The sequence below is a fragment of the Talpa occidentalis genome, unplaced genomic scaffold, assembly GCF_014898055.3.
Source record: "Talpa occidentalis isolate TD23 unplaced genomic scaffold, MPIMG_talOcc4v2.1 talOcc4.17, whole genome shotgun sequence".
NCBI lineage: Eukaryota > Metazoa > Chordata > Mammalia > Eulipotyphla > Talpidae > Talpa > Talpa occidentalis.
Genome location: NW_023601754.1, coordinates 18,679,096 through 18,693,810, shown reverse-complemented (window position 1 = coordinate 18,693,810; position 14,715 = coordinate 18,679,096).

Below are 14,715 nucleotides of genomic sequence, written 5' to 3'. Positions count from 1 at the left end.
TAAGTAACAATGATTCTTAAGATATTGGGTATCAGGAAACAAGGCAATGATCCCTGAGAGAGAAGTCTATTACAGGGTAACCACAATATGAAATGGGTTGCCTGACTTGGGTCCTCACCAGCATGCTTAAAAGGGACTTATAATAAGACTCAACTGCAGACATACAAAAAAAGGTTAATAAAGGATGTATTTACAAAAGAAGGGGAAATGAAGAAATGAATAACTCAGGGAGAAAGGGAGATAAATTGATGAATTCATGTTACCAGTTCTGCTGAACTAGAATCCCAATAGCACATTGAGAGCTAGATAAAAGCCAAGAGCCAAAAGACCCCCAAGGCCCACATGTCTGGTTATATATCAAACCTGGTTGCTTAACTCCACCCTCAGTTCCCAGCAGCCCTCCCTTCTGTGATGATGACATTATGGGATTTGTAGTCCTTGAATTTGGTGTATTGAATCTCTTTGGTGTAGAGTGGGGGTTGAAGTCCATAAAACCTGTGTTTGTGGAGTTCGTTCAGGGCATACTTTCTCACCAAGAAGTTCACTGACTGCCCTAGCTTGTGGTCTGGAGGAACTTTCCAGGCCACACTGTAGGGAGGGACACTGGAGTGGAAAATTCTTGAAAGCTAAGGGTCTGGAGCCCTCACAGTCAAGGGCTAGAGAGAAAAATACCCAGAGAGAGAACTTGGGAGGTGGAAGAAAATATAGTTATAAATCTTCATAGGTGAGAGGAAATTTCCCCCTATGCAGGGAGAGAACCACCCAAGTGGATTAGAATAATATTCTCTAGTAGTGGCTTTCTCAACAGCCAGAATGAAAATCTTACAATTCAAGGGTCATTGGCTCAATTAATAGAAGGGTCTCACTTCATTAGTATATAAAAATTAACCCTAAATTAAATGTTGTTCTGTTTCCACGTAGCAGTTTAAAAAGTAAGACTCACATGAATTAAACTAACTCTTAGTAATTGCTACTTTCCAGGAAAATTTGCAAGAACATTTACAGGAATACAAAATACTGTCAACCAAAAATTCTTTACCCAGAAAAAAATCTTTCAAAAACAGAGACTAAAGAGTTTTTTTTTTAAGATTTATTTATTTATTTATACAAGCACTGGGTACAGTCAGAAGCGCCAGAGGGTGAGAGAATTCACCAGAGTCAGAGCGGAGAGCAGAGCAAGCAGACTGACAAAGTACACTGCTGAGGGGAGCAGTGGGCGGCAGGAGAGATCTGCGCGCCATGTAGGACCCTCACCCGGTAGTCGGGGATTGAACTGGCGCTGCAGAGGCTGTGGGCAGCTTTGCAAACCAGTGCTCAACCACTGCGCCACCGGGGAGGCCCTAAAGACTTTTTTAGAAACATAAAAGGAGTTCTGATCTGTAATGAAAGAAACACTAAAGAAAGCCCTTCAAGGGACTCCCTGATGGTGCAAGGGGTTAAGTCTCAGCACTATGAAGCTGTGGTGCAAGCGGTTAAGTCTCAGCACTATGAACCTATCCACAGCCACTGCAATCCCCAGCCAAGGAGCTGATACATATGGTGCAGTAGACATTCCTGTCTCACCCACTGCTCCCCTCAGCAGTGTATTTCAGTAGATCCATCTGTTCTGTTCCCCACTCTGTCTCTGGTGAATCCTCTTACCCCCCTTACCTCTGGCCTGTACCCCAGCTCTTATATGCATAAATAAATAAATAAATCTTAAAAAAAAATAAAGCCCTTTAAGCAGAGGAAAAATTATCCCAGATACAAACCTGGATTGGGAAAATAATAAAGAACATCAGAAATTTTAACTGCCTGGATAAATATAATTTTTTTCTTTTCACTTAAATTTACCATTTAAATATATATAAGCTATATGAACTGCTTAAAGGATACACACACACATAAGAATATATGTACAATTATAAATTTATGTAATTATGAACTTTAAAGCAACTACTAAAATAACACAATAAAAAACTATAGGCAAACCAACAAAGAAGGAAAATGGAATCTTAAGCAATACTCAATACAAAAACAGGCAGAGAAATAGGGAAAGGGACTTTAAAAGACATAATGGAAAACAAATGTCAGGATATATCCCAGACACATGTATCTATGCCTAAAAGCATCAATAATCAAATTAAATATAAATAACCAAAATCCCCTCAACATAAATTCATCAGAAATTGTCAGATTAAAAATACCTAACTACATAATGTCTACAGAAACTCATTTTAAATATAAACGTAGATTACAGGTAAGAGGGTGAAAAGAATTATTCCATGCTAATACTAATCAAAATAAAGATGAAAAGGCTATATAAATAGCCTTTATTATATTAATATGTAAATATCAGACTTTACATTTCCAAATATTTGGAAATTAAATAGCATGCTTCTAAATAACCTGTAAGTCAAAGAAAAATATCAAGAGTATATTGAACTCAAAAAGAAAAGAATTTTTTTTAATTTGTTGGATACAGATAAGGCAATACTTCTAAACATTTCACAGTATTAAAACATGTATATCAGAAAAACAGGTCTCAAATCAATGACCTCAGCTTCTACCATAAGAAAACAGAAAAACAAAAGCAAATAAAATCCAAAGTAAGCAAAAGAAAGGAATTAAACATCAGCATGGAAAACAATACAGCCAAATTTTTGTTTCCATAAAAGCTCAATAACATGGAATACCTCTAGCCACTAATCAGAGGAAAAAAAGAAAGAAGATACAAATTTTCAAAATTAGGAATAAGGCAGGTAATATCATAAATTTTTTGTATATTAAAGAATAAGGGGCCTCCCCGGTGGCACAGTTGTTGAGCACTGGGCTGCGACGCTGCTCGCAGCCTCTGCAGCAACGGTTAGATCCACCGCCTCTGGCGAGGGTCCCACATGGCACGCAGACCTCTCCTGCCGCCCCGCTGCTCCCCTCAGCAGTGTATTTCATCCATCTGCCTGTTCTGCTCCCCACTCTGGCTCTGGTGAATTCTCTCACCCTCCCACGCTTCTGACTGTACCCAGTGCTTGTATAAATAAATAAATAAATCTTTAAAAAAAAAAGGAATAAGGCAGGTAACATAACAAAATTTTTGTATATTAAGGATAATAAGCAAATATTGTGAACAATTTTATGCTAAAAAGTTGACAACTTAGGTGAAATTGATAAATGACTCAAAGACACAAACTTCCAAATTTACTCAACTAGAGCTATATTACCTGAATAGCACTATATCAATTAAATGAATTTGCTTTTAAAAATTCCCAAAGAAAAAGAAAAATACTGGATGGTCTCACTCATAGCAGGAATTTAGAAAACCTAAATAAGAGAACAGGAAAAAGACTAATCAATACAAAGTAAAAATCAAAATCAACAAGCAACTATAAACCAGAGACACACTACGTGAGGGGGGTGGGAAAGGAGGGGATGGAGGAGCGGGGAAAGGAAGGACTAGAGTCAAAATAAGAGGGGGTGCAATTGTATGGGGAATATAACCAAAATGAAAATGCATACATTGTGCAAAGATGAAAAAAGATGTAAGAATTATATAAAATAAAATATTTAAATAAAAAAAAATTCCCAGAAGGAAAACTACATGCTCAGACAGCTTTTACAGCACATTCTTACCAAATATTTAAAACAATAATAATGCCAATTCTAGACAAACGCTACCAGAAAATTGAAGAGAATGGAACAGTTCTCAACACTTTCTATGAGGCCAATTGCTTTGGTTTAAAAAAGAAAGATATTACAAGTAAAATTGTAGAACAATATTTCTCAAGAATATGGATGAAGATAATTTTAACAAAATGTGAGGAAATTGAATCAAACAATCTAGAAAAAGGATTAAACATCATAACCAAGTGAAGATTATCCCAGGAAGGGAAGTTTAGTTTAACATCTGAAAATCATGATAATTAGAATATATTGCAGGAATAATACATAATCATTTCAATTGATGCAGAAAAGGCATTAACCAAAATCCAATGCTCATTTCTGTAAAAAAAAAAAAAAAAACCAATATCCTATCAGCAAACTTAGAACAGAATACCTTAATCAGATGAAGAACATGGACAAAACAATATAGCTAATATAATTCTTAAGGATGAAAGACTAAACATTTTACCCCTAAGTTCAGGAATAAGCAAGAATGTGCCCTCTCAGCATATCTATTAAGCACTGTCCTTGAATTGTAGCCAGTGAAATAAGACAAGAAAAATAAAAACAGAGAAAGGATTTTACAGAGAAAATCCAGGCAGGTATCCAGCTAATATATCTATTTTATGTCATCTTTGCATTATGGAGAACAAGGAGGATTGTGAAAATTTACCCTATCTACTTGCAATGCCATAAACCTTGAAGTCCTTCTTTGAAGTTACTGATTTGCCTGCAGACTACTTTTGTTGTTGCTGACATATCTTCTTCAAAAGGTGAGTCCACTGGCCCATTGACTTATACCCCTTAGTTGAGAGTAGGGAGATGGATACCTTTTAATTGACAAATTTATTTAACAATGGAGAGACATAACATGCTTCTGCATCAAAAGAATCAATATTGTTAAGATGTAAAATAGTCTTGAGATATAGATTCAACCCATTCCTACTAAAGATTAGAGAATTTTTAAAATTTTTTAAAGAGTTATTTATTTATACAAGAACCAGGGTACAGGCCAGATGCACGCGAGGGTGAGAGGATTCACCAGAGACAGAGCGGTCAACAAAACAGGCAGACTGACGAAATACAATGCTGAGGGGAGCAGCAGGCAAGACAAGAGAGGTCTGACGTGCCATGTGGGATTCTCACTGGCTGGCCGGGATTGAACCCGCACTGTGGAGACTACAGACAGCTTCACAGTTCGGCGCTCAACAGCCTGCGCCACAAGGGAGGCCCCTTGAGAATTTTTTTAGAAATTGACCATCTAATTCTAAAATTCATTTACAAAGGCAAAAGACCTAGAATAACCAAAATAATTGTCAATGAAAGGGAAAAAATTGGAGGACTTACTTAACCGACTGTAAGAGTACCTGTAGACAATAATTAAGACAGCATGGTATCAGCAAATGAGTAGAAAAGAGATAGAGAGACAAGAAATAGACCCATATGTGCATAGACCATTGATTTTTTACAAAGATTCAAAGGTTATTCAATTTAAAAATAGTCTTTTTTGACAAGTGATACTGAAATAATTATATAAATATACATATATCCATATGGATTCATAAATATACAAAGGACACTGGAACTACTAGACATTTACATGAAAAAAGAATGAATCTAGACAAAGCTCTTTATACCCTTCCCAAAAATTATCATTAACCTAAATGTAAATTATAAAACTCCTAGAAGAATAATATAGGAGACAACCTGCAGTATATTGATGACTTTTTGGACACAATACCAAAGGCCCAATCCATGAAATAAATAATTGATAAGCTGGACATCAGTTACATTAAAAACTCAACCCTGAGAAAGACAATGTCAATAGAACAAAAGACAAGACAGACTGGGAGAAACTATTTGCAAAGCATCTGATTAAGTACTATTACCCACATTATACAACAAATTATTAAATTTCAACAATAAGGAGACAAACCGCCAAATTTAAAAACAGGTTAAACACCTTAAGAGACATATCCCCTCAAAAAAAGAAACATGTGCAAAATAGCATATGGAAAGATCCACATTATACGCAATCAGGGAAATGCAAGTTGAAGCACACATGAGGTGTCACTATACACCTAGCAGAGTGGCCAAAATCCAGGCCACTGACAACAACAAATGCTAGCCAGGATGTAAAGCAGAAGGAATTCTCATTCACTGCTGGTAGGAATGCAAAGTGGCACAGCCACTGTGGAAGAGGGTTTGGCTGGTTCTTTCAAGTCTAAACCACTGATCTTTTACAAAGATTCAAAGGTTATTCAATTTAAAGATAATCTTTTGACAAGTGATACTGAAATAATCATATAAATATACATCTATTCATATGGATACATAGATACAAAGAATACTGGAACTTAGCATACTATGCAATAATCACCTTCTTTGTTCACACAAAAAGCCCCACATGAATGTTTATAAAAGTTTTATTCGTAATTCCAAAACTTGGAAGCAAGCAAGAAATTCTTTAGTAGATGAATGAATTATATAAACTGTGGTATATCCAGATAGTTGAATTCTATTCAGTGCTAAAAGAAACCCATGAAAAGACATGGAAGAATCTTTAAATACATATTATTAGATAAAATAAGTCAATTTGATAATTGTATAATCCAATTGTATGTCATTATGAAAAAGATAAAACTCTGGAGACAGTAAAAAAATCAGAGGTTGCTGGGAGAGAGGGGAGATAAGGGGATAAACAGGCAAAATACAGTAGATGGGGGGCAGGAAAAGTACTCTGTATAATACCAAGGTGATGGATACAAGTCACTGTATATTTGTCTGAATCCACAAAATATGCAACACCAAGATTAAGCCATAATGTCTCTATAGACTTTGGGTGATTATAATATGTCAACATAGGTTCATCAACTATAAATCTCTGGTGGGGGGTATTAATAATAAGAGAAGCTATGTATATGAGGGGGAAGGATGTATATGGGAAATCTCTGTGATTGTCCCTCAATTTTGCTCAAACTCAAAAAAAAGTAAAATCTTTAAATATATATTTAACATCCTTAAACATATTTAAAGATGTTATATATAATTTATATATATTATATATATTTATATATAAATAATTTTATATGTATATAATTTAAAGATATATATATATATATATAAAATCCTACTCATCTTCATCATAAAGGCCCAGGAATGAAGGCCTAGTTCATCATAAAGGCCTAGTTCTGATCTGAAGATAGGACCTGACAATACAAGTGGGAGTCAGGGGTTTGGCAGGAGAATGGTACAAACCAAGGACAAGGACAAGGATTTGGGGGGTACATGAAAGCATGTACTGCCATTTACTATTTGTGACCTTGAGCAAACACCAATCTTCTCTGAGTTCTCAGATTCCCCCTCTACAAATTGTGGTAGTACACTAAGTACATAGGTCTGAGGGGTGCTAAATGAGATGATGTAGGGAAAGAGAGGAAAACCCTACCCTATATACAGTAACCATATAGCAGCTTTCTAAAAAGAAAAAACAAACAAACAAACAATGTAGTAAAAGCCTGAGCAAGAAGAGTATGCTGAGCTAGAGGCTTCTCATCGGAGGTGGAAGTGAATCCCTAAGGCAGTGCAGTATGACTTTGGAGTACCAGGCTCTCTGGTAAACCCTGAAAGGATTTAGACTTGATTCTGTTTTCAGGGTAAAAATCATACCAGGAAAAAAAGTGTGAAGACTTTTTTTTTAAAAAAATAATCTAGTAAAATGTGTTACTCTTCCTAAATGAGTTGCTAATGGAACTATTCCACTGGCCACAGCATGTTCTTAGCAGACCTGTCACAAATGTTTAGAAACAAGAATAGCTCTCCTCTATCAGTGAGGATGCCCTGTTCTTGAATAGTAGAACATCTTGGGGACAAAGGGTTATGCTACAGGAACAGTAAGTTATCAGGTCACAGCAAGAGAGAGACAAAGAAAATGAGACAAATCTGTTTGCAGAAAGCAGCAGATGTTAAGGCTGAGCTGACCTTTGAAGGTCATGCTACTTGCAAAATCCTTTTCTTAGTGGTTTCCTTGCCTGGGGCATATAGGCTGTCAAAAAATATAATTGTCAAAAAATTAAAAATACAAATTTCATATAAACAATGAGCTTATGCCAAAGCTTTCTTTAACTTATCACTGAGCGAACTAACAAAATAACAAGCTGTTTACAGAAACTAACAATATATAGGAGTGGGGATTGCTGGAAGAACTTGAGAAGTTAGATCCTAAACTAGTTTAAGTCCTACAAGGCAATAAAGGCATTGTAACAGGTGGCTAAAGCCAAAAGACTGTTACAGGTGGTGCTCCCTTGAGGGGGTTGCTGGTGAGGAAAGATAGCCCCAGGGAAAATGCTAAAAAGTATCGCATTTTGGGGCACTGATTCATTCAGTCTTCAGGGTTTCAGTTGTTTTAGGATCTTCAGCATTTGGAGTCAGCAGATTTGCCCCCACCCCCACCCCACCCCCACGCCAACCTTCCAGAAGGCTTTGCAAGTAGCAGAGCAATTGAAACCGTTCCCAGTTTTGTTGCTGTTGTGCCCTGGCAGAAAAGGCAAAGATAGGGATGCAGGCGCCTCGCTGGAGTGTGATGGTTTGTCTGGCCATTCAGCCGTTGTGGCTACTGTTTTGAATGTCGCTTGCCCAGTGCTTCGATGGGCCATCCCCGCAATTCTGGGAGTATCTCCTATTGCAGCTTCTGTTGTCTTCGTGAGTTGGAAACTGGTCTAGAGTCTGGCTGCCATGTGTTCCAGGTGAGTAGAGGCAGGAAGACGCCATCTTAGACATGTGGCCTATTGTTCAGAAGAGTTGCTCCAAGTCCTCAGTGGCAGAAAGATGCCATTTTTAACTGCTTTTGTACGGGACTAAATAACACTGGATTGGCTTTGAGTGAGGTAAAGGCCATTATCAGCCTTTTCCCTGGTTTGTTAAATAAATCCCTTTGTTATTGTTCCCTGACCCTGAGTAGTCTTGCAATTTATATCTCTACCAAACAAAAACAACTTGTACAATAAGTAAGCAAAGTTACATTCTTCTAGAGCAGAGATCAGCAAATTAAGGTCTGTGGTTTGCCTCATGTTTTTATAAAGTTTTATTAGAATATACCTGTACACATTTGTTTATCTGTCTGTGACTGCTTTTTTTTTAATAAGATTTATTTTTATTTATTTATGCATACAAGAACTGGGGTACAGGCCAGAGGTGCAGGGGGTGAGAGGATTCAACAGAGACAGAGTGGGGAGCAGAACAGGCAGATCTACTGAAATACACTGCTGAGGGGAGCACCACTGCGAGACAGGAGAGGTCTGCTGCACCATGTAGGTTAGCTCCCTGGCAGGGGATGGAACTCATGCCACAGTAGCTGGTGATAGCTTGATAGTGCTGAGACTTTAATCCCTGCACTACAGGGAGGCCCTGTGACTGCTTTTAAGAACAAAAGCAGTTAAACATGGCATCTTTCTGCCACTGACGACGTGGAGCTCCTCTTTTGAACAACAGGCCACATGTCTAAGACGGCTTCTTCCTGCCTCTACCGACCTGGAGCACATGGCAGTTGTGTGATCCTGAGACCCAGAGATCACATGACCTGCAAAGCTTAAATATCTATTTGCTGGCTCTTTACAGAAAAAGTTATTGTACCTCTGCCCTGAATAGTCAACCATAGGTGGGCATGTCAGTACTCAGCATGTCATTGAAAGTATATTCAGGTATAAAATTATAGTGATATACACTTCAAGTATCTTATATTCTCATTTGCCAGTTAAATCTCAACGAGGCTGGAAAAGTAAAATAAAATTCTGCTCCAGGAAGAAAGGATATGCAGTGATCCATTAATTTTATTTCCAAATTTGTTACACAGACAGACTTGCAGATTGGATGGATGGATGGGTGGATGGATGGATGGATGGATACACACCAAAATAAGTTTTTCCCTTTTTTGACAGGGCTAACTACACTTTAGGGTAAATGCAAATTCCTATCCAGTAACTGGATGCAGAAATCCACAACTTTCTTTGGGAAAGGTTTTGAAGACTGACACCATTACTAATGCAAAATTAAAAGATGTAGAAAATGCTGTGTAGAAAGGGTAAAATGTCCTAAAGATTCCACAGTTTCATCCTTTTGATCCACATTACATTCAGTCAGACCCTGCATACCTAGCATTAAGAACTGGATTTGACTCCCATCTCTGACCTGTGATGGAGCTACTCTCTAAAAGATCTGGAGCATGCTTGGAAGTTCTGTTTGAGAGCATCTTACATGAATGCAAGGTAGGACTGCAACTCTAAATTGATATCCATCACAGAATTCTTTAATGACAACAAAGTAGAAATTACCTGAATTTTCTATGATAGGGCATGCTTAAGTAATAACAGCTTAAATGAAATACTCTGCAGTCATTAGAAAAGGTGAAGATATCCCGTATTTGTCAAAAAGGAAAGACATCCATTATATATTGTTGAAAGAACAAAAGTGATCCCAAGCAGTGTGTACAATATAATTTGCTTTTTAAAGATAGAAATGCAAATGGAAATTTTGGAAAAACAAACATCATCTTGATAACAATTACTATCACTGAATCGTGAATCTTTTATTTTCTTCTATGTGATCCTCTAATTTTCTTTACCCTAGGTGTTCTGTGGTGGGCAAGAATGACTTGTATAACAAATAAATATTGAAGAAAACTTTAAAAGGCTTTCTTCATTGGTAGCTATGGTATATTAGTTGTTTGGAGAGGGTAACGTGATTTTGTCTTATAATACAAGCATCTATGTCAATATAAGACTTTTTGTTGAGAAGGATATAAACACTGTCCTCCAAATAATCTAGTGCATCCATGTCATTATAAACCATTTTATTTGAAGAGCAACTTTCCCAAAAAGGACAGGCTATTGTAAAAGGAATCTCATAGAAAATAAGAAAAAGAACTAGACGTATGCATTTACTAGATGTGTGTGTGTGTGTATATATATGTATGTAAATACATGCATCTAGTAAATACCAATGAGTTAAATTAGTTATTTTTCAGACAATATTGATCCAAGTAAGAGTGTTAATTATTTGACATATATATAAGCCAAAACTTCACATGATATGATCTTCTGCCTAAAGAATATGCCAAATAAAATAGTGATGTTTTAAGGCCAACAAATATTAAGGATGCAGTAACATTTCTCCTCTCCCCTCCCTCCCTCCCTTATTTTTCAAGCGACATTCTTGACCTGCTCCTGATTCTGAATATTGCAATATGCCAGGCATGATAAGGATGGAAAGATTGCAAACATCAACCAAACACCTCCATTCTAATCTGAGTGGATCTATTGGCCATGTACAATTTTTTCCTACTGTAAACTATTCTGCTAAAATCTGAACAATTATTTTACTAAGTTTTGTTTGTATAAAACATGACTACCACAAGATGTGTTCAACTGTATGAATCACACATTATAAAAACAGTAAATTAGTGCCCAGATTCTAGTGAATTATACTTCAAAATAGGAAAACATTACTTTCTCCCCCCCCCTTTCTCTGGAACAATAAAAATAACTGTAGAAGTGACAGTGTCCATTTCTGTTCTTATTTCTTCTCAGAGTAAAGATTACATGTGAAAAAAGAAGAAAGGGCTGCAGGGAGAGGGGAGATGTGGAAGAAGTCTTAAAAATTTTATTAAGAAATGAACGCTGACACCTTTCTCATTTCTCATGCAAGATACAGTGCTAGGTAGGACAGACAGATTAAAAGAGACCTGGATTGGCAAAACTTCATAAGGAAGAATTTTACTAAATTCTATTATCTTAGGTAAGTTCATAGGGTGATATACCCGAATTAAAAGGTTAGAGTACTTAGACAGACAAAGGAAAAGAGCTAAATACATGCACAATTAAAGGAAGTTTAGACAACTTATATTTTTAAACAATATTTGATTTATTCATGTTGCTATGCTAATGCATTTAAAACAAACCTTGATAAGGTAATTGGGAGTATACCCTAAGGAGTCATTCCACAATGGAAATTTGTGACCAAAGAGGTCTTTTTTAGAAACTGACATTAGTATTTCAATGAATTAATTGCAAATTCAAGAATTATGAGATTTCCTAAGTTATTTATATTAGGAAATGAACAGGAAAATGTAATTATTTTTCCCCTCAAATAATATTTGAGGTCTGAAAAGAAGCTATGAGCTATGTCATATTTCTTGTATCTTTCTGACAGTTTGTAATTACTTTTAATGCTGCTGTTCTCTAAATTATTAATGCTAATCTGTCATGACAGGGGCTGAAGAGAACCAGTGATTATATGCCTTTTTTACTAGCAAGTCTGGTTTTAAATAAATGTCTTAATCACAAGAAAATAGAAGAGTAGTTACTTTAAAGGAAATAGACTTATACCTTTTTTGAGGTCCCTCCCATCCCTTAAAATAAAATAAATCCACATTGACATCAGTTCAGGCAGGACGACAATCTATGTAATAATTTCTAAAAGTGACATTGTGCGATGACACCCAGTGATTCAGAGACTCACAGAAATGTAAGGTGTCTTAAAAACACATTGACTATAACTTGCTTTTCAACACCTGAGCCATCTCTATTAATCATGGACAATGGCTACCTATTCTATGCTTGAGCTTCTTCAGAATGGCAAGGAGCTAATTTCCTACAAAGGCATTCCTTTCTTCCTTATTTTGAGTCAAGATCTTCCTATAAATTCTACCTACAGCTCTTAGTTCTGTCTCTTGGTAGCACATAGAAGGTCTTTTCACCTAACATATACTTGCCAACACTTCAAATATTTGGATATAACTTTGTCATTCTTTCTGGCTCTTCTCATTTCCAGGCTAAATATACCAGCTTCCTTTACTAAGCTCCATGGGCTCAGACGTCCTCTATTGTGTTCACCTAGCACACCATAGATAATAAATAATGGTTGAAAAGTAAGACTATTCCTCATCTCCAGTTTTCCACATTTTTTCATTTCTAGTGACTAGCAAACTTGACTGCTCTTTTCCAGTTTCTGGCCAATCACGCTGAAATACCTCTGTTAGGATATAATCCCACCCCAATTCACCAAAGAACAGGAGATTCATTCTCCCAATTTCTTCTCTCCTTTTTTACACAATTCTTACTTTTGTTTTGAAGGAAAAAGTCTCATTTCTCTCCAAGGCGAATGCCATCACCTTGACTGTACTCCCTTCTACTCCTCCATCAGTTATATTTCTACATTCAATATCTTCACACAAGCACTCCCTCAATTTATCAATAAATTTAAGCTGCCTTCCTGAAACTAAACTTTCCTTCCATCTTGCCTTCCCCTCAAAGAACTGCCATCTTTTTCATCACTGCCAACATCTGCAATCACTTTCTACAGACATATTTTCTCTTCTTTAAAAAATTATCAATATTTCATTGTTAATAAAAAGACTCAGGCAGGTGAGAAATGGGAAGTGCCACCCAAGGATTTTAGATTCTGTGTATGGTGAAAATGATTAGGGAGCGGGGATTACTGTGATGTCAATCAACTGGATTCAGTTGTCTACTAAATAAGTTAACCCTTTAGAAAACCCTTTTATTGTTCAACATCAAAACTTGTATTTATGCAGACATTGGAATAAAGATAAACTCCTCATGAATCTCTCTTACTAAACCACAAGCAGAATTTTGATGGTCTGAATTCTGTTGTAAACACAATTTAAAAGTGCCCTTTTCCCCCATTTTAATTTTTTTTTTTTTTTTTTTTTTTTTTTGGTAAATGCACCTAACTGAAATCTTCAGCTTGGGTTAATAAGATCAGAAATCAAACCTCTAGAATATATTTTTACATTTGCTTATTATTAAACTCCTTCCTAAATGTTGCAGGGAAGAATCAGGTGTCAGCTGAAGATACAGAGGTGAAAAAATTTACCAGAAACAGATTGAAGAAAAACAGATGGATTTATTGAAAAGCACTACTAAGAGAGGCAGCAGGTGAGACAAGAGGTCTGCTGTACAGAAAAAGAGGGTTCCAAGGCTCTATTTATACTCCAGGCATCATTAACTGGTTAGGTGACTAGCCATGGGTGTGTCCTGACTGATGATGTAAATTAGCATAAGGTATCATCAGCTCTTCAGATCATCAGCTTAATGCCCAGGTTCCCATGGCAGTTGCATCTACTCCCTTTATCCATTCAAGCCTCCCAAACTTGCCTGCTGGGCAAGGAATGAGGACTTGGGTTTTTAAATTTAGCAATGATACCAGGACACTCACCTCTTTATGTCGTATATCCTTTCAAACCTCACCAATTCTTTATGGTCCATAAAGCAAAATCATGCTGTGCTGTGAGCTTCTTTAGAGCAAGAGGCGGTTTTAGGGAATCAGAAGCACAAAGAACATGTGACAATAATTAAAAGTATAAGGCTTTTAGTAGGCACTAGACTGATAACTTGATGCTCATGATTTCCTTGAGTCCTGGAAAGTATCTTGTGGCTTCCATTTCAAAGATGAAGAAACTGAGGTTCATAGCAGTTAGGTAATATACCTAAGGGTACACTACACAATCGATAAGCAGAGAAGCTGCTGATTCAAGTACCAACTTTAGAACTAATGCTCTTAATCAGAACATTAGCTTATTCCACTATGTATTACTTAAACTCTTTCCCTCGAGTTAAGAATCAGGAAATGGAGATGCAGAGATGTAGGTGGTTTACACTGATTGCATGAACCTAGATCAGTCCTTAGCTCATACATTATCTGGGAGAAAATGTGGCATCAATTCATTGCAGTAACTTTTTCACAAGCCACTTTTCCCTGGAAACCACTGGATCGCTGTAGGGAACTATGTTTGGGTAGCTGGTGATTAGAAACTATAGTTTAAGGGACAGGAGAGAGAAGTGGCAAGACCTGTATCCCCATTTCTTTATTTGCCTGCATTCTTCAGCATTGCCTCCCACCTTGTGACCGCGCATTTAGGAAGCTGAGGAAAATTAAACAAAAACAACTGTCACTTCAGCATTTTTTTCCTACAACTACAGCTTTAACAGAAACCCCTTTTCTTGGGGAACACAGCAAGTAGCAGTCAGAGTGCAAGACCTGCTTGGTAATGAAGAAGAG